Source organism: Polistes fuscatus, unplaced genomic scaffold (genome assembly GCF_010416935.1).
Source record: "Polistes fuscatus isolate 324 unplaced genomic scaffold, CU_Pfus_HIC Scaffold10, whole genome shotgun sequence".
NCBI lineage: Eukaryota > Metazoa > Arthropoda > Insecta > Hymenoptera > Vespidae > Polistes > Polistes fuscatus.
The window spans coordinates 4,448,125-4,467,549 of record NW_025112998.1 but is presented as its reverse complement, the minus strand read 5'-3'; the positions used below and the strand labels follow the sequence as shown (position 1 = coordinate 4,467,549).

Here is a 19,425-nt window from a genome sequence, read left to right as displayed (position 1 = left end):
TGAGCCGATGAAGACAGGTATCGTGATTTAATGCTTCTTTAATTGAACCGACGAGTTTTCTTAGCTCGGATATAGTTCAACCTGTCTGTGAGAACACGATCCTGAGCGTGCTTGTAAAGCAAGAAGTCGGTGTTTGAAATTTCAAAGACAGTTGAATTTCGCGTGTCTTTTGCAGCTTGCACGCAGCAGACTTCGGTCATATTATCTGTCTCGAGACAGAGGAAGTTAAAAGGTATCGTAATCCCTTAAGGTTTCTTAACACTGTATGATGTACGGAAGGCTATGTATTAGCCTAATTGGGAGTTACTATATTTAGATGGAATTTGTAACAAAAAGAAGAAAAAGAAAAAAAAGAGGAAAAGATACCGCAGAAGTTGGCATCAATGTAATTACACGAAACCCGGAAAGTTTTCTTTTTTTCTTAATGAAACTTATAAACTTCATCCGGATTTTGACGAAGTTCATATCGGAACTGAAAACCAAGAATAAGAAGAAGAAGAAGAAGAAAAAGAAAAAGAAAAAGATGAAACCTTAACAGAGATAAATCTCTTGTCTTTTTTAACTCGAAGAATTATTCCGCATCGCGTGATACGTCTTCATTGGTCTGTGTCAAAGAAGTGATGAAGTCATCATAAAATAAGGGGAGAGATCATTCCCACGAGGAAAATGATCGTTTGTCTCTGACACGTCTCACCGTGATTTTAACTTCCTGCTTCTCTCGTTCGAAAGCCAAGATAATACTCCTTACCAACGGCCTCCTATAGGCGTATATACGAGCGGTTAACCTTAATAACAATTTCAACGATTAGGTCTATGAAAGTACAGGAAGAGCTCTATTATAATGTCGAAAACTGAAAGTAACCCTTTTCTCTTGAACACTCTCCCCATTTCTCAGTCATTGCCACGGTCATTTTCAATGAGATATTATAAGTAGTGTTTCCTCTTTATCACCATACATCCACACATTACATCACGTCGCATCATATCATATTACATCATACAACATTATAACACGTCACATCACATGCGTAGTACTGCGTAGCACTGCGTAGCAAAGCACGTGGATTTATTTGGCCAATTTTATTGACCATCCTGCCTTCTTTTCTCTCATCCACCTACACGTAATATCTGTTCCCCCCCCTTCTTTGACGTTCTGCTCGCGAGGACATCGATCCTCCCTCATCGGGCGGTGCTCTTTTGCGGCCTCTGCGGTTCTCGCATCGATCCGTTCCAACTTGATTAACAGTTGCAAATTTAATTACCGTTCGTTCGCTTCGCTTGCTCTCTATTCCGGTTTCTTCTTCTTCTTCTTCATCTTTTTCATCTTCTATTTCTCCTTCTCCTTCTTCTTCTTCTTCTTCTTTTTCTTCTTTTCTATCCTATTCCTCAATTTCTCTTAGATATCGCTTCCTCATCGTCTTGTCCGTGCTTTACTTCTTTTTCTTTATCCGTCCCTTTCCCTTCGGGCGATCTCAGCGATTTCCTCAACCCCCTTTTTCCACCCCTTCGTTCACCAAGATCGCTTCGAAACTCCTCCTTTCTCGAACCTCCTCCTATCTTTTTGACGATCACCTCCTAGACGGCCGAAACTTTTCGCTGAAACTAATTGATGGTAACCGTGTAGGAAAGAAGAAAGAAAGACGCGTGCCATCCTTTCTTCTTTTACTTTTACCAACATTCGCATCTAAGTTTTTCCTATTTCTTTTTTTTCTTGTCAAAGTCTTATTTACCTCTCGGAAAATCTCCGAATTTCTTTTTCCTCTTTTTCTTTTTTTTCTTTCTTTATTCCTCTCTCTTTCTCTCTCGTTCATAATTCTACACGAAAGCAAATAAAATAAATTATAATTTGACATTTTGTTGTTTTCCAGAGAGTTTGCGCGGTATTATTTTAAAAGTATTTTGTTGTGTTATTCTTGGATGGTTAAAAGAAACAAGGGAAAAGGAGCAATCGTTATAAGTACCGTTAAAGAAAATAGGTATTTACCTTTTAGAGAGACTGAGAGACTACGGTATCTAATCCCTTTTACTGTGGGGTCTTTCCAAATGTTTTCAAAGCATCCTCCACTCTTGAATCATTTTGTGTTCAGAGCAATTAAGTAATTAAGAAAAAAAAAAAACGGGGGTTGGGGGTATGAGAAAACACGACGTTACAAACTTTAATGGAGCTCCGGACTTTCTGAGAAATGGAACTCTTTTTTTTTTTTTTTCTTTTTCGACAGACTACTCGAATATTCAATTGAGTTACGGAAAAGAGGAGCGGGGAAAGGGAGACGACTACTAGTTTGGATCAATTCTGGTATCCGACCCCTCTTTAGGTCAATCATTCGCGATTATTATCACTCACTCGTATTAGGGATCTTGTATGCCTCATTGAATCGATCCAATCGTTAAAAATTCCTCGAAGTTTACTAGTTGTACGAGAGTTTTCTGTTAAATTTAGAAAAAAAAAAAAAAAAAAAAAGAAATCTATTCGATTATTCCGATAATTTTTAATATCCGAGTAAATTGGACGGCACTTTTGAAATTTTTGTCGGCAATCAATCTGAAATTTAAAGCTCGCTTTTCCATCAATGTCATGATTCGTGTAAAACTTGAAACAGATTGGGAAAAAAAAATCCATTTCCACCCTCCCCTCCAGAAGTTATAACGAGTAAACGTTTTTTATTTTATCCGTAGAAGAAAAAGGAAAAAGAAAAACAAGAAAAGGGAGACATAGAAAATCTGAGAGGGAAAATTCACTCCGACGTTAAATATGTAATATCGGAGTTTCGAATTGAAAATTTTTGTCGGGTAAAAAAAAGCGAGTGTTTATCTTATATTTCCAAGATTTTCGAGTTACTCTCTTAAGACCCAGATACTGGTAAAGTCAACATAGCCGCATCCATTACTATATTACATCATAGCCGCCGTTCTTCAAGTGTACAACAAATTTGCCTCCGTTCTTTGCATAAAATTTACGACGAGAGGGAGTACTTTTTGAAATGATTGCACTAAAAAGTTGTTACGATTCGGAAAAGCTATAAAGAAAAAGAAAAAAAAAAGAAAAAAAAAATCAAAAACTAAGAAAGAAATAACGTAAAAGAACGAAAGTTATATAATTTTATCCAATTTTTTCGATCTATCGTGTAAATTTTTAATTATTATAATTAGTAATAAAATATAACATATATAGAAGTTATTAAGTATTAAAGTATTAATATCCTCACGTCTCTCGGATATATAGAAAAGAATTTCATTATTATTCTTCAAACAGTATATATCAAACAGGACACAGGTATGCGTTTAAAGCTTACCGATTAATAATCGGTCGTTATCGCAGGTATTCACTTTACGAGTATCGTAGGTGCGTCAGGCATTTAAACAAGCAGGCATTTACACCGATGATAATAGAGATAGTGGGAAGGAATTTCGCGGTGGTGCCTAGGCTAGGGTTCGTGTCAAGAGGGTGGCTGCCAAAGGGTGGGTCCCGGTAATATGATTATTCTGCTCTGCTGGATGGCCCGACTCTGTGCGGCAAACTTTAGAAGTTGCGCGCGAGTACCACTCAAAGATAATGAAACGATCCACAAGTTGTCGAGTGCTCGATTCCACCCTTCCTTCTTCTTCTACTTCTTCTTCTTCGGTTACCTTCTACGTCTTTCTTCTGTCCTCCTTTTCTTCCTTCTTTTTTCTCTCCCTCTCTCTCTCTTTCACTCTTTCTCACTCCTTTCTGTTGCCTCTCGAATGAAAGTGCCTATCCTTTCGAGAATACGAGAAAAGCGACTAACCATCTTCGTTTCTCACCCCACTTCTCCATCATTTCTACCCCCCTCACCCCCGTCCCCCCTTCCCGCTGATCTTCGAGTAACCTTCCCCCTACTTCTACCAAGCTACTTCTCTCTATCTTCCTACCGTAAGCTCGCTTCTCGAATATCTAACCAGGACGTTCCTACGATGTTTGCACACTCTCTCCTTCCACCCTCATACGAGAATCTCGATAACATTAATGCAACCAGCCGATCTCTCTGTCGTTCTATCCCACAGGGTATTGCTATGGTTTGGAAAAGGGCGAGAAGTCGATCGTCTTCTTCTAGCCAACAAAATCGTGACCCGATCCTTTTGGGAATTTTTTCCTTTCCATAATCGAATTGCCGGAAAGAAAATCTAACTTTCCGGCTGGATCGAAATTCTCTTATTTCTTTTTATTTTATTAATATTATTATAGAGATTTTTGTGAATATGCACTTTATTTTCATTGAATAATAATGTCTGACTTTTTTTAGATGAGCGCAGTAGCGAGTAAATGCGGATGAAATTTTGAAATATTTTTCAATATTATTTGTCGTGGTTTTCTTCGATGATGAGTTTGTCGTCACGTTTTCAATTTATTCAACGTAATATATATATATATATATGACTGAGATAAGATTGATAAAGTAGGTAAACTTTACATGTAAATTTATTTTCTAGGACTCCGTTGCAGACCGAGAAAAGGCGATGCATTTTTCATGTCTCTTAGTATATAGTACGTTCTCTCACCGGAAGAGAGAACTTAATACTCCCATAAGATAAATGACGGATAATGGGTGATAACTAATTCAAAAGAAAACTCGAGAGCTTTCTACGCTGTAAAGAATATTTTTTTAAAATTATCTATATCTTTTTACTTTTATAAGAAACATTTCCGAGTTATGGCAATTTCTTCGAGTCAAATATTATACTTTATTCCAGTGGTTTCCAAAGTATATGCCACGGGGTGCTACGAAATATTACACAATTTTCACAATTTCTAACTTCTTATTTTGTCGAAGTTATGGTTTTCGGAAATGGCTGAGTTCAGTTTTAATTCGACGATTTGAGAGTATAAACGGCAACCTACAGAATCGTTCATTTCCATTAATTATTATATTTAGTTGAATTTGTCAAAATTCATTTCTTTTTTTGTGATTTAAAATGTGTTTTATTTTATATTTACTAAATTCTTGCAAATATTTGTTAGAATTTGACATAGGAGTGGTGTAACTTTGGGAAAATTTGGATTCAACAAGGGTGGTCGTGAGTCGTAATTATTTCAAAACCACATCTTTATACGATAATATCTTTCTTCGTTATCGTATCGTTATTTTCAAATTTTTATACAACATTGTCTATTTCTTATCGCGTGAAATAGAATAAGAAGTTTAAATTGATATTAACACGATCTCTCTTGGTCGTTGTACACTTCACTTGAGCTAACATTGACTCCATTCAGTTCTCTCGTTCCACCCTTTTCTGCACCGACTGTCAGCGACATCGTTTCAAGCCAGTGGGTTTGTTAGTGAGAAACTCATTTAGTTAGTAACTTCACCCCAACCACCAGAACGAAAGTCCAGGGATAGTCAGTCGGTCTCACGAGTGTTCCGATAGATCCGCTATCTATCTCTCTTCGATGAAGGTCGTCAAGTAGTCACCGCGATTCCAGAACATTTGCAAGCATCCTTTCGTTTCTATGAACTTCAGCTTCGACCAGATGACGCTCTCTTTAAAAGTAGACACAAATTGTGTGATATTCACGAAGGAATCGATTAAAGTCTCCCTTTGAGAACAAAAGCTAAACGTAGAATTCGTTAAAATGAGTATTCGGAATATTCCTGTAAGTATCTTTGTTAACTACCACCACCTCGGTTACGAATAAAAGACTCTCGTAATGAACTTTAACTGTATTTAACATTTTTTAAGGCTAACTATAGAAATTATTACTCACATTTCGCATCTTTACCTACCAAATTTACAACTCCGAAAATGAATGTACATTTCATATCGAATAAAATCTATCTATGAAGAAATACAGAATCCATATTTGGAGTTTATCTTTTTCTTCTTTAATTTTCAACAAACAACAAAAATGATATAGATCATAGAGCGTAGGTAACAGGACTGAGACGCGGGGATCAAATTCAAATGACATTTGCAATAGTTATCATCAGTACTGTGAATCGATATACGCATGTATGACGGTTTGTTCCCATCGGAAATGTTACTGATGAAGTAATTTGACGTGAGCTACATTCGTCGAATTAACCGGAAGGTAACCGTGTTTCTTGGTAGCCGGAGATACACTTCCGATTTGGCTAATGAGGCATCATTAGAGTGTTAGATGAAGTCTTACCTCATCGATAATTAGAAATATCGAAAGACACGTCATTTGTATTATTAATTAATCGAATGATCGTATTAATCCGTGGTCACGTTTTTATTTACATAATTACATGTTATTCGATTGAAATGTAATGGATGAGAAAAAACACACACACACGTACATACACGCGTACAATAGGTTTTTTATCTTTCGAATCGATTTGACGCGTCTTTTCTATTCTCCGAACAAACGTGTTTACTTATACCAAACGTATGAGTATAAAAACAAACATTGAATGACTGCCTCGAAGGCCAGCGTAACAGTCAAACTTGGGACGCCGTCGTGTAAACAACGTTTTGCTAGTCGCTCGATCGTTCATACATTTCTGAGGCCACGGATATATGGTGAATTAAAAACATTGGTCTCTACCATTGGAAGAAGATTATCGATTTCTTATTTTTTTTACATTTATATAACGGTATCAGTAATTATATTAATAATACTATTATTTTATTAGATATGTTTTGTATCTTATACATTATTTAACAGATATTCATTTTTCGTATATGTTAAATTATTTCAAAAATTTTATAGCATTTTTTTACTAATTTTTATACGCATAATATTTTATTTTATTTTTGTTCTCTATTTTATTTAATTATATTAATTATTTTAAAATTTACCCCTGTATTAATTAATTTAATTTAATTATAATACGATATATTATATTAATATTATGATGAGGTATATTAATAATGTATGATCCATCTGGCTCTAATATATTTTTGTTATTTTTCTATATGCCGTATTGCGAATGTTAAATTATTACACAAAAAAGATAGAAACTTTTTTCAACAACTAAATACATTTATAACTCGTAAAATAATTTTCTCTCCAACAATCGTAACGTTTATTAATATTTTTTAATATAACCGCAAATACCGAATGATTAAATCTTTTGTGTTGCAAACTATTACAATTCGTTGTAACGGTCTCTGTAGTTAATTCATAGGTCAGTAAACTAGGATCGATAATAATTAAGCTGGCGTTACGAATGATTAGACATTTTGTTCTCGACTATCGAGGATCGTAAGTGCCCTCGAAGACGTGGTTTAGTCATCCATTTGGGGATTTCGCTGGCAAGCCGTGTTACTGGCATGGAGATCGGCTCGAATTTAGCATTATCATGACCGTTGAAATCGACACGATCCATCGCGCGACCCACATGTGCATAATGTAGCGACATGGCTTTGCTCCGTCTTGTCCAGAAATGTTACGACAGCTGCAGTTAATGCATCGAGGGACCTGCCGTTGCTATATCTCACTATGGGTGTATACCCATGTGAAGGATCAATCGATATTGCTCCTTGAAGATTAACCAATTTCTCTAATCCAACTGTTTCCTCGCAATTTCTACTTATATTGTTTTCTTGTAATTTTTTTTAATTACAATCGCAAAATATTTCACGTAAATCGACGTTTAAATATCGTCGATTTAAAAATTGTTTATTTTTAACTAGCCTTGCTTATTTATAATTATATAATACAAAAGAATTAATTGTTTCTTGTTTAATATTATTTAAATATTAGATACTATTTCAAAGAGATTGGCTTATGTTCTTTTGATAAGCCTTCTTTTCTATTCACAATAGCGATGATCGTTTCTAAAGCAAATAAAGGTTGTTTCTTTCTGGAAGCTCTTCTTTGCACTTTATAGGGATCGTTATCCTTCGTACAATTGTGTCCAGGGATTCGGAGGCTATCGTATATCGAAAGGGAAAAGTTCGATATCTAGAAAGGTCTCTCTCTCTCTCTTTCTCTCTTTTTCTCTTTCTTGAAGATTCGCTTCAGCAGGTGCACATATTCCTTTCGTCCTGCAGTAGCAAACGTGCCAAGAACGAAAACGCCGGCTTCTACATACAAATGGTGCCATTACCAAGAGCTGAGTATAGGCCGTAAAAGCTTTCGCTATGATCATAGATGGAGGCTTTAGAATATGTTTGCCGCATATATAGTATATATATATATATATATATTTTTCTTACTTCTCATACAAATGTGGTACATTTTTAGATACTAAACAAAGACCCTACAGAGAAAAAGAGAGATACATATTTATAATAAATCATTTTTTAATTAAATCCAAAAATTGTTATTTTAAATAAGCATTCATTTTTGTTTTATAGAGAAGAAAAATGTTTAATGAATTTTTTATGTCTCGTTTAAATGAACATTTGCACCATTAGTGATACAAGCCGTTTGATTGGTCAATCATAAACGTACCACCGGTGATGGCACATCCCAACGTGACTGTGCTTAATCACACGAATCGTCTACGTCATTCGAATATGTTTTTCGTTTCATTTCAATTAAAAAGATTAGCGCATTTTATTATTTTAAATGTAATTTTTTTTTTTGTAGAAAGTGCATAAGCATTAGTAAAACAATAAAAAAGAAAATGATAAAGCGTCTCTAGGATGATCTAAGAAGACAGAATCGAAGTTGATAAATTGAAGCTTTGATCAAGTTCGTTAATATCGACTAAAGTCGAAGTAAATAGTTCGCAGGAAGAGGAACAATGGGTGGTGGGTGTTGTCTGTGGGGTGATTGGAGTCATCGAAGAGAACGCAAGATCTAAAGTGTCCAAGAGGATATTCTACGTTGCACGAGATATTACGGTCGACGACTTCTTGAGCCACCAAGTGAATGCACTCTCGACGACTGTGAGAATTCACAATGGCGCGCAATGTACCCAGTGGGAATCGCGTGTTGCACATTGTACGCACACGTATAGGTATACGTATACGTACAAATATATATATATATATATTTACGTAAATGTACATACGTAAACTAAAGAAACATATATCCTGAGGATCTTTCCGCTTCGTCCTTTTTTTTTCTTTTTTTTCTTTCTCTCTCATCGTCATCTGCCTTTGTCTTATTCATCCAACCCGTTCTCATAATTAGTGCGACGATTATCGGTGAGTAAACGTGAGAGTATATTTATATAGGGGGTCTAGGTTTCTACGAATGTGTTCACTTTTGTATACATATTTTTCGCAATTACGTGGCTGACACGGGGACACGATATGTGTATTCACGCACTACTGTTTAAAGCTACAATAACTGATTGCAGAATGGTCTAGAGAGGGTTACGAAGAAACGTTGCATGAGTACAAGGGTACAAGAATGAATGATGAAGTACTTGTTAAAGTGTAGGAGGTATATAATTATATTCACTCACATTTATCCACGTTCCTCGAATGATACAAATCGATTGTATCCTCTCTTAGTTTTCTTTCATTATTTTTTTTTCTTCCCTTTAAACGAATATTTTTGTCTAAATTATAAACTCATTATTTAAACTTACCGTATCGTATACGGTAGAATACATTGAAAACAAAATTTTACTGACGCTCTACTTTTGAATATGTATGAGCCTATTCTGCATCGAATTTAGGATCGATGATTTTCAATAACCCATACATTATTCTATAAATATTTTTTAAACGTTCTTTAATTCTATTTGTAACGAAAATTGTATATAAAATTCAACGAGCGAATTTTATTTTCAGATTTAAATGGGTTAATTAAAATATTTTCGTAAATCTCCAAATTTTATTGCTATTCGTTTTCCATTATGTCAATTCGTTTGAACGTAATAATAATTTATTAATCCGATTTCAAATAGTTAATAAAACGTGTTATTCATAACGATCGCAAAATTTCCATATTATACCTATGCATGGTACGTTTTGTTTCGAGAATTAAGCCTAATATATGAGGATATATCGTGACGAAGAAACACAAACGTGTTTTTCTTTTGTATTCCCATGAATTCGGTAAGAGTATTTTTCGCGAGAAAAAAAATGAACAAAAGAAGAACAGAAAAGAATCAGAGATTAACATACACCTTCGTTGTTATATACTACTCGCATAAGTTTTGAGATTAATAAGCATTATCGCGTTTCGATATACTACGACGGTCGAAGGGATTTATATCAAGCGGAGTGATAATTTCGAACGGAAGGTACGGCGAATAAATTAGTGGCGGTCTGTCGTGTCGAAAGAACTGAATATATTTCATCTTGCCGATAAAAACGGGCGACATTTAACGTCGGAGGAGAGTAAACCAGAAGGAGAGGGTGGACTATAGAAAATGTGTAAAGGTAGGGGGGAGACGGAGGTGGGTAGTGGGAAAGGCTAATTACCTGTCATAATGAATTTATCCTGCATTATGGCTCAGAAAATACAACGAGCTTGGCGGAATAACGGAGATCGAGAATTAATAAGCAAATGTATTACGGCATAGCGAACAAAGGTTCTTGGTGGGGTTAGGTATGAAGGAGGGTTAGATAGGAAGGATAAACGATTCGTTCACAAATCGCACGCATGGAATATTATTACTTTTGATACACGTGAATTTATCGTACACGTACGTCGTACGTGTACGATAAATACATACATGAATTGGTATGTATAACTATAGTGACTCGTCGTACATTCAGTTAATAGCTTTGGATTCCCCCTTGCCGATAACTAATGGCATCAGCAATAACAATTAATGTCGACCAGGCTGCTCCGAGGGTCTTCAATTATTACGTTTATCGCACGCAGAGATTAATAATTGTCTCGTTATTGCTGAAGACACCCCCTCGAGAAAAGGACGAATTCGTGTGTAGTGTGTGTGCCGATGGGTGTGTGTGTGTCTGTGCCTGTGCCTGTGCTTGGGCCGCGATATAAATGTCGGTGATTTCGCGTAGAGATCTCCAACGATAAATCCACTCAAATTTCCTCCTCTCTTTACCTGCAACCTACTCTCGGAGTATATCCGGAATGCTCATTGGGTAATTCGTTGCTACGGCATATCGATGAGAGCTCATCTCTTCTGTGTCGTACTGAAAAGAGTCGAGAAATTTCTTTACGACAAATATTGTATTACTGTTATTTTTACCGTCAGGAGAGAGAGGAGAGAGAGAGAGATTAAATGATTCTTTTCCGCAAGTTACGTTTATCGCGAGTTTACGTAAAGAAACGTCGTCCGCAAACGAAGAAGAAAAGGAGCCTCGCGTTTTACGATGAAGTCATGAAAATGTTTCTAGGACAACGTATAGGCGTGTCGCGAGATTGTTGATTGCAACGCTCGTTGCTTACTCGGACGACGATAATTAAATACGGTATTTTAAACGGTGTCCTCGGGTAAAGGAGGATTCGAAAGGCTGAAATATAAAAATGAACATACGTGATACTTAGAATTTAAATAAACGGATGGGAAAAGTGAGATCGATATAGGCGACTATAATACCCATCCGTATATTCAGTGTTATGACAGGAAGTACTCGTAGAGTATGTTTAAATGACATTCATCGTAAACTCGAAGTATTTCGTATATTCAAAGTATACTATTCCCGAGCGCATTCAACGGTATGTATGTAGGTGTATAATATGTATATATATATGTATATGTATTTATACGCAAACGCGTTTAAGCGAGTCTTTTCTTGCAATCTCGTGAAAAGGGGTAGATTCTAGCGACACTCCCAAGAACGACGTTGAGTTCCCGTTGATATTATAACGTGACTTCCTATATTTTATCGTATTCACTCACACGATATAACGAGTGGTTATATGTACCGCGAGATAGTGGTTCGCGAACTATGCTGCAGGTTTTCCTTAGTCGAGTTTGGTACTAGCATATAGTACGCGGTACTATGGGGTTATATATTTTCACAGCGATGGGTGGTAAACTTTTTTCTAAGCCCCTGTGGAGATCCGTGATGTAGAACAAAATCTCAGCTTTTCTATACTTTAGAAATTTCATAGTTCATTTTACGTGTAAGTCTTTTTTTTTTTTCTTTCTTTTTCATCTTTTTTTTCTCTCTCTCCTATTTTTTATCTCTTTTTTTATTATCTCTTTTTATTATATATTCACCTTTCTAGTTTCTTTATCGAACGAATTTATCGACGCATATGCTAGTAGATGAATTATTAGCGGACAAACGCGTTCGTTAGCGTTAACTCAGAGATTTACCGCACGTTTGATGGATTTGTAATCGGTGCATCATTTTCTATTAACGCTTTGTCGACGTACGGGTTTATCGATCAGCTTTATGACGGCATGGATTATCAAGCTAGTGTTTATTTGCCTACTCGTTCAATTTGGTTTAAACAAATTTGAGATATGCAAATAACCGCAAAAATTGATTCGCCAGGAGGATTCGCCAATATTTTTCAATTATCTCGTTTTATCGTTCAATATATATATACATACACATACATACGCAAATATTTTACGGCATAATTAAATTTGGGTGAAAAAAAACGAGAAAAAAGATTTTGAAAATGATCGAAAAATTATTCATAGGAAATCATTTGGGAGTAACAGATATCACGGTACCGGTTGAAAGGATTTTTATCGTTTGGTAACAACCAAGGAGGGATATATAAAATGTCCCATCGTCCTTTTTGTTTAAAATTCGCCGGGCTGACTTGCAATGGAATTACAAAGGGAAATTCTTTCGAGATTAGAAGGACGGGCTCGCGCGACCGTCGTCTTTTACTTTGTGTTTATTATTATACGATCTCTCTTGCCGATTCTTCTCTCACTTCTGCGTTTCGTGATAATAAGAAACTAGGTCACACGCAACGAAGTTCCCGTGATAAAATAGAGAACGATGAAACGGAGTTGTCTAGATTTTATGCATTTCTTTTTTTTTTTTCGTTTTTCTTTCCCTTTTTATTTTTCTATTTTTATTTCTTTTCCTTCCTTCCTTCCTTCCTTCCTTCCTTTCTTTCTTTCTTTCTTTCTTTCTGTAAGCGCTTTTAGGCGAAGTTCAGAACGCTTTGGTAGTCTCGTTTCGAGAATTTTTCTTTCATTTTTCTATACACTCGATGTGAACATAAAATATCGGTGAAGCAGCGTTTTCAAGATAAATGAGAACTATCGATGATGGAAAATCGGTAATTGAGACTGACATAAGTTCGGAAAAGAGTATATAGAAAGAGTGAGATAAGAGAGAGAGAGAGAGAGAGAGAGAGAGAGAAAGATAAAAGAGAGAAAAGAATTTTGATGTAAATAGAAGAAAGCATTTCTCTTAGTCCATCTCTCGGTTTCTTTCAGGTCGTACCAATACAAACACGAATAGGACCTAGAAACGTCCGAGTATAAAAGTCAGCAAGCGCGAATTCTACGACGACCATTCACGCTCTAGGGGGACGTGGGGTGGGGAAGGGGGGAGGAGAGGGGTGGGGGAGGGGAGGGGGGAAAGATCTTTTTTCTTTCGTTCTCCTTCGGTGCTCTTGTCACATCTGCCTTTTCCATAGAATCCCCGAGCATAGAAACGTCGCGCTTTTCCCGAGATTGAGAAAAAAAGCAGGATGAGAAAGAAAGAAAGAAAGAAAGAAAGAAAGGAAGAAAGAAGGGAAGAAGGGTCTCGAAGACGTCTACGGTATATTATACTTCATAATTTCGCGATCGATTTACGCGAACGGGAGAGAGACCTTCCTTTTCTCTTTCCGTCGTCGCGCCATTGAAGCGTCTAAGTGTCTGAAGTAGAGTAAGGAAGAGAGAGAGAGAGAGAGAATGAGAGAATGAGAGAATGTGTTAGAAAGAAAGAGAGAAAAGGAGTTTGAGAGGAGATGCCGATGGAATCTTCTTCGTCTAGATTCGACGATACTCCCGCGTTTTCCACACAAAGGAGCACGAGAGCGGAAATTAAACTCTCGAGTAGTTCGATCTACTCGATGGATCTGCGAAACGTGAAACTTGTTAATCGTATGCCATTAGTATATTGGAAGAAAAAAAAAAGGAAAGAAAAAAGTAGAGAGAGAGAGAGGGAGAGAGAGAGAGAAAGAAATAAAAGAAAAAGAAGGGGAATATTTTTGCATCGTTAATTAATCCAAATTTAAGATTTTTCTATAAGTAGGGAAATATAATATAGTAATTCGATTTATTTGATGGATTTGTGAAACATGTTAATCGTATGCCATTGATATATGAGAGAAAAAAGTAAGAGAGAAAAAAGAGTTTTAATTAATTAATCAAAATTGATTCTCTTTTCTTTTTATAGATAGTAAATGAAAGAGAAGAAGCATAGTGCAGAAGATATAACAAAATATGTAAATTATTTGTATTTCTTTTCACAATCGTGGAAATTCTCTTACTCTTGTTTCAAGAAGAAAACGAAATAGATTTCTATCGGTCCTCACGTTAACACTTTTTCCCTTTTCAAAAAAAAGAAAGAAAAAAGAAAATGTATCTTTTCTGACGAAAGTAGGTATTAATAATTTTCCGGAGCTGTTGGAATGAAAAAGGAAAAGAAACACAGAGAGAGAGAGAGAGAGAGAGAGAAAGAAAACGTTTAAAGGATCGAATCAGCGGGATTGGCTTGCCAATTAGTCTCGGGAAACTGGGTCAACGAAATATTCCGGCTTCGAGTAGAAAGAAAAGATGGAAAAAAAGAAAAAGGAAAATACATACACACAGAGAAAGAAAGAAAGAGAGAAAGAGAGAGAGAAAGGAAGGAAGGAAGGAAGGAAGGAAGAAAGGTGGGAAGGGTGGGAGAGAGAAAGAAGGAAAATTTGTTGAAAAGAGAAGGTTAGCGCTCGACACACAAGTACCCACTTACAATGTCTCGCATCCACCTTTTCCGTTTTTCTAATTCCCGTCCGCGGGGCTAATTAACGAGCGTAAGTAACGCGTGTAATTAAAGAGGGGTAAGGGAGAGGGGAGGGAAGCAAAATACATATAGTTTGCAACGGAGCGAGCGAGGTATCGTGAAGAAAACGACGGGAAAACTGGATAGTGCCACCTTTTAATCTTTCTTTTTCTCTTACTCCATCTCTTTCTCTCTCTCACTCTCTCTCTCTCTTTTACTCTTTTGGTGCTCTTGTGGGATATACGACGTGTAGAGTGTGCGAACGTCACAGTGCGTAAACACGTAGAGGTTAGCTGCCTTTACCAGTCGGTGTTATAACCAGTGAACCGACCGAAGAGGAGAAGGCAAAGCCCTAAGCATTACTACCAACGATTCTAGCTACGAATTTCCGGTTCTTTTTTTGTTTCACCAACTACAGGAAAGAGAGATAAAGAAAGAGAGAGAAAGAGAGAGAGAGAGAGACTAAACGTTTATGTTTTTTCTTTTCTCTTTTTTTCTTTTTTTTTCCCCCCATTGGTTTTTAACGTTTTCACGCGTGTCACGTTTCCCGTTACCGTATTTCGAGAAACGACGACGCTTTATGATCCGCGAAGAGTTTAAGATATTTTCTTAACCCGATGAATTTTCCCCTTAACGCGGTTTACCGCTCGTTCCGCGGTTTAATAAACGCCGAGTAATAAGTGCTACTTACGGGGTTGGCAGTTTTATAATTAAATGTATTCGCTTTTTCTTTTTTACAATATTTATAAAGTGGAATGTAGGAAGGGAGGGTTTATTTGATCGATAATTTGGACGATTCATAAAAGTGGATCAAGTGGACAAAACCGGATTCATTTCTAAAATATACTCGACAGAATATTTTCCGTTTTGGTGGTAATGAAACATAAAATGAAGAGAAAGAGAAAAAGAAAAAGGAAAAAAAAAAATAGAAATAAAGAGGAAGAAAAATAAAAAGAGGTAAAAACACTTGGCCGTCGACGTCGTTGGTGGTACAACGGTTCCCAATTACTTTTTCGATTTGCCGAATGAAAGTCGTAGAAAAAAGTGCGGCAAGTTTTTAATTTCTTTTCCCACGGGGTTACAAATAGGAAACGGAGAAAATACAACTGCGATAGTAGATGGCATTCTCGTTTCGTTAAATATACATTGGTTGAACATCGATTGCAAGTTTCCTGTAACTCGAAAAAATCTGTCAAGCGTGACAGACCGTTTTGCAATTTTATCCGAGGCTACAACATCGTATCGGAAACGGCAACATATCGATATATAACTTCCCTCTCTTTCCATCTCACCGGTGTACACAATTCGCTCTTTTAGCCTCCCATCCCCCCTTCCACCACAGGGGATTTAATTTATGATGGATTTCCGTCGCAAACGGGTAGGTATTAAAATTCATAATGAATGAACGAAATGAATTTCGCGTGCATCGGGCGTCTACTCACCTGAGAACTTCCACTTAAGTATCGTTTCCGCTGTCATATTTCTCCTTTGTTCAAGTGTACCATCTTTTCTCAAGATAGCATATAGCTATAATTAGTTTCTTATTAGATCCCATTTTGCTATTTTAATCATAAATATTCTTGAATACCTTTGATGCAATTTCGAAAAATATTACTGTTGTTCTAATTGGTTTTCATAAAATGGATATTATTCCCATGGATTTACCGATCAAAGATAATTATTTCGTTTAAATGGATTACTTATATACGCAGATAAAAGATTCATTGTTATTCTTTACTTTTTTCGTAATCTTACGCGAAGAGAAATAGCAATGTTACACGCTCATTTATTTATCGAAGTATTCATCGGGCCGCCGCCTTTCCTTGCTCCATTTAAAGTGTTTTTTAAGTGAATCGAGGAACTTTCAAATTTTCATCTGCTTAAGAGACGATTTTCTCTGCAATTTTCATTGCCTTCTTCTTCTTCTCAACTGGTGTAGCTGGGTCTACTACCATCATTACCACTACCATCGTTGCTTGGTTCCTTCCGCGTAATTCACTTGGTCTTTAAATATTCCAACGGAGAAAGATTTCCGTTGAGCGGATTTCAGGTACAGTCGGTTTCTTCTATCCTTCCTTCCTTCGTTCGTTCTTTCTTTTCTTTCTTTCTTTCTTCATTCCTTCTTTCGTTCGTTCCTTCATATACGCCGATTATCTTCGTAAAGATTTTGTTCGATTGAAAAAGTCTGCACTTCTTCGTTCCTTTTATTTTACTTTATTTTTACGAAACTCGAATCTAAGCTATTTTCTTCTAAAAACATACGTTTACAAGATATCACAAACAAAGGAAATTTAATCGACTGAAATCTTTGTTCCGTGATTCACGTATTTACCCCTTTAATTAGATTCACCACACGAATAGTGGATCGTTCAAGCAAGCGTAAACACAAAGTTATTCCACCGTCGTAAATTTCTCATAAAATAATGTTAAATCATTAACAACGAACGCGAGATCAAAGATAGGAACTTGTATATGTTTCCTTTGAAATATATATCAACGTGTAATATTAATTATAATAATATTACAGAAATTCCATGGCATAATATATATATATACCGTGTTGTATTATCGAAGGAAATTCATTTTCTATATTAATATCTTCTTACAAAATTTCTCGGTTATTTTTAAATATCTTAATTAAATTTCATTTATCGGTCTATATATATATTTCGTGTTAAATTAAATTTATTTTATTTTTCTGCTTATACAGATTCGCGAATTCAGTGAGAGGGTGATCCACGCGAGAAGAAGTGCAACGTACCTGTAAGTAATCTCAAGTATATGCTATGGGATTATAAATTGCGAACAACTGGTGTAAAGTAAAAGCATCTTTTTCTCATTCTCTCTCATTCTGTCTCTCTTGGTCTTTCTCTTAGCGTCGACTATATACTCAAGCCACTTTAATCTCTAGGTAGTACTTAAAGAGCGGTGAAATGCCGAAACTGGCGGTAATTAACGCGAGACTGAAGTACCCTACCACCTCTATTCCAGGATCGAAATCAAATCGACCGAAGCTCGGTCGTACTGAGCTCGCCAATTTATTTTCCCCACTTTCTCTCAAACTTTTCTTCTCAAGCGCGATGAACGCGTACGTTCTACGAAACTTTGTATCGGAAATACCGAAAGGGATGTTGGAGTGTAACTCGCGAAAGAAAGAGAGAAAGATACAGAGACAGAGACAAAGTGTGTGAGAGAGAGGAAAAGAGAGAGAGAGAGAGAGAGAGAGATGAAAATAGAAATAGAAAAAGAAAGAGATAAATAGAGTAAACTGTAGTAAGTCTAACCCCGGGTCATATATTTTTCGAAATTACGCCAGTATCCGAGAATGGTGGAACCAAAAACGCTCGTAACTTTAGCAGCTTAGCAACGTATTTTACTCTTTTTCTTTCTCTTCTTGTACATCGAAATATACGTCTTACCTTTCTTACTGTAAAAAATGAAAATTCCTCTCTATTTCTTTTTTTTCTTTTTCCTTTTTCCCTTTCTAGACCACGGTACTCAACGTGATTAAATACTTCGTTAATTCATAAAGTCGTTCGGGTTGGAAGATGAAAGAAAATTGGAAGATCGTGGAAGCTCGGTTATAGAAAGAGAAAGATAAGGTGAAAGAGAGAGAGCGAGAGAGAGAAAGAAAGAAAAAGAAAAAGAAAAAGAAATCTTCTTTCCTGACGGTGTATCGATGAATCCGTTTTCGGTGCATTTATACACTTAGGTATATCCTCGATGAGAATATTTCATTAAATAGAAACGCGAGATATATAGATGCGAGAGCTTATTCCTCGTAAAGAGGTACTCCTCCTCTTCGGAGGAATAATACCTACTATCGAATAGTAGCACGTGAGAGCTATACTACATATAGGTAGATATAAAAGATATGCCCAATGCATTTGGCATCTCTTCAGAATACTCTCGACTTCGGATAGGAACGAACGGCGGCGGGAGTTTTGCAGAATCACTCTGTATATCTAGCTAACCGTCAATTTTCTATATTTTCCCCGTATTCCGTTCTATTTTACGAAAACCGCGAGTCGTTCGAGTCTCGTTCGATCCCTCTTGAAAGGTCTCTCTACGTTCCACGACCCTTTCTACCCTCTCGAAGCTACCCGATTTCGAGTGCGATCGATGCTCGAAAAATGCCAGCTATCATCCTTCGATGTTCCTTTTGTGAATTCGAAAAAGGTTGCGTGTCTTCCCACTAATAGGAGGAAGGAAAGAGAGAGAGAGAGAGAGAGAGAAAGGGGAAAATAGCGTCAGAAAGGGGATGAAACGAAAAGAGGTGGATATTTTTAAAGGTTCCCGTCTGTTGTGCATGCAAACTTGAATAAAAAGTGGTAAAAGACTGGGCGTAACCAGACAAGCTTCTCCTTCATTCTTCATCGCGGTCGAATAAATATTTTTCCGTGCGGTCTTCATCGGTAACGTTGACAAGCGAACATATATATATATATACACACCTATTTGTCCATAGTGCGTTGTCTGTGTGCGACATGACGACATGGAGATCATCGATGAAAACGACGAAGAGCGTGGAACACCCCATCTAGAAAACTTCTTTCCACCCTTCCTTGCTTCTCTGCTTTCCACCCTCCGTACATTTACCTTACCTTCCACAGAGCTTTCCTAGAGAACGGTCGAATGAATATCATCCCTCTGTCATCTCTCTGATCT

General features: G+C 36.6%; 1 protein-coding gene across 13 annotated transcripts in view; it reads left to right on the top strand.

The window, feature by feature from the left end:
- LOC122526011 (protein turtle) overlaps positions 1 to 19,425 on the top strand; it is a 215,198-nt gene that overhangs the window by 25,569 nt on the left and 170,204 nt on the right. For 12 of the 13 annotated variants that reach the window (XM_043649099.1, XM_043649111.1, XM_043649114.1 and 9 more), the window contains one exon: positions 17,468 to 17,520. The exons of the other annotated variant lie outside the window; for it this stretch is intronic. The gene's annotated coding sequence lies outside the window, so the exon portion shown is untranslated. The remainder of the gene's footprint in view (positions 1 to 17,467; positions 17,521 to 19,425) is intronic. 13 annotated transcript variants of the gene reach the window in all.